Source organism: Alligator sinensis, unplaced genomic scaffold (assembly GCF_000455745.1).
Source record: "Alligator sinensis unplaced genomic scaffold, ASM45574v1 scaffold903_1, whole genome shotgun sequence".
NCBI lineage: Eukaryota > Metazoa > Chordata > Crocodylia > Alligatoridae > Alligator > Alligator sinensis.
Window position 1 is genome coordinate 215327 of NW_005843226.1, and position 2216 is coordinate 217542.

Below are 2216 nucleotides of genomic sequence, written 5' to 3' on the forward strand. Positions count from 1 at the left end.
GGCACATGCGGAAACAAAAATAGGTCCCCCCCCCTGCAAATTTGCAGCGCAGGGAGAAAATAGACCCCTGGTGGGGCTGGGTGGGGAAGCCATTGAGGGGTCTGGGGGGTGGGGCTGGAGCAGTTGGTGGGGGATGGGGCCAGGTGGGGCAGCAATTGGGGGCTGGGGTGGGGCATGTGGGCCTTGCAAAGTGGGTGGTAGCCCCTGTGGAGGCCATTTGTCCCCTGTTGGGGAGCTGTACCCCTTGTGTGGGGGCTGAATCCCCTGTTGGGGGCCCGTACCTCTTGTGTGGGGGTTGAACCCCTTGTTGGGGGGCTGTGCCCCTTGTGAGAGGGTTGAACCCCCTGTTGGGGAGGGAACCCCTTGTATGGGGGCCATCGCCCTGTGGGAGTGCAGCAAAACATGTATTCATGAATCCATGAAACATGCATTTAGAGTTCACTTTATTATTATGACTTGCTTTAACACTGTAGATATATCAATAAAACATTGTTCAACTGATCACTGTCTCTTTCTTGCTCTCTGTATTTATAGTGGTCTTTTGTCTTACTTGTAGAGGAACATGGATTTGGGGTATTTTACAGAGTGACTTTGGGATTTTTTTTTAACAGGGATTTTTCAGTTTTCCAATAGGGAACACCAGAATTCTTGCTAGGGAGGCCAGTGGCAGGACCCTGCTTGCTCAGAGCTGGCACCTTGGACTCATCTGGCTGTGGCTGACCTCCTGGCCAAATGGGGCCAGGAGGACATGCTTCGACAGTTCAAAGCAGGCCACCACACCTGGAACATCTTCTGGGTGATAGCTGCCCAGATGGCCGGGCAGGGGACACAAATGGCAGCAGTGCCGCACAAAGGCCAACACTGCAACCTCAGTCCGCTGGCAGCTGCCTCAGAGGGGTAGATGCCTCTACTGGCTCTGCAGTCCCCATCTGAGTCTGGCAGATGCACAGCAGGTCACAGCCAGGCAGCAGCCCCCACTGCCAGACTGCTGCAGTGGGTAAAGTGTGCAGGGAACTCTCAGGGCTGCTTCAGCAGTCCAGCTGACACAAGGGGTAGTGTCTGCTGGTACTAATTTGCCTGGGACTCAGAAGCTCCTGAGAGCTAGTAGCCCTGAGCTACTTGCCAGGGCAGCTTTTTATACTGTTGGGGCCAGGACAGGGCAGCTTTTTATACTGCTGGGGACAGCACAGGTGCTGGCCCCAGGCTCTAGCTCCCCCTGGCTGAAGATCTGGGAGGAGCCAGGCAGGGTTATTGTGCCCCAAGTGCCAGACCCCTTCCTGGTTTAACTTAAACCAGAGTCCCCCAGCTTCCCAGATGCTTTGTAGCCCTGGGTGGGGCTCTCTGCTCCAGAGCAGGGCTGGCCCCACCCCTCTGCTCCCTAAGTGGAGCTCTGGGGGAGACTACAGGTACGGCAGCATTTGCCCTGCCCCCGCCCCCCCAGTTCAAGCAGGGATTCCTTCCCTCCCCCTCTCCTCTCCCACAGTATGGACTGTAGCCAGCATGTGGTATGGTAGTTAATGCTGAGAGGTGTCTGTGTAAGGCATCCAGGACAAAGGCAGAAAGGACAGTGTCCGCTTAGGGCTTTTTCGTCTGGGGGAGACTACAGGTACGGCAGCATTTGCCCTGCCCCCGCCCCCCCAGTTCAAGCAGGGATTCCTTCCCTCCCCCTCTCCTCTCCCACAGTATGGACTGTAGCCAGCATGTGGTATGGTAGTTAATGCTGAGAGGTGTCTGTGTAAGGCATCCAGGACAAAGGCAGAAAGGACAGTGTCCGCTTAGGGCTTTTTCGAGCTAATCAACAGGTCAGCTGGTAATGTTCCCCTGTTCCTTCCTGGGAAAAAGCTATTGAAGAAGACCTTGAACTAATAAGAAAGGCTCTTACTTTTTGATGGGCTGTTAAATGCTGTGTTACTACCTGCGTAACTCCCTGCTGTGTAACTAAATGATGTGTAACTCCCTATTGGCTCCCTTTCTGGTCAGAAGCAGTGTGTGTGTGTGGGGGGGTGGGGGGAAGACCCCTCCCTAATCAGCAGGGATCTGGGTTTTCCATTTCCCATGGAAAAACGGACTAAATCACAGATTTCCCCCTTTACTAGAGTAAAATGTGGATTTCTCATTTTAACAGAGAAACCCATGGATTTTGTAGTTTTCCAGTGAGCCCTCTGCAAGCTGGCACAGTTCCAGCCTGCAGGTGGGTGGGAGGGAGCAGGAGCAGG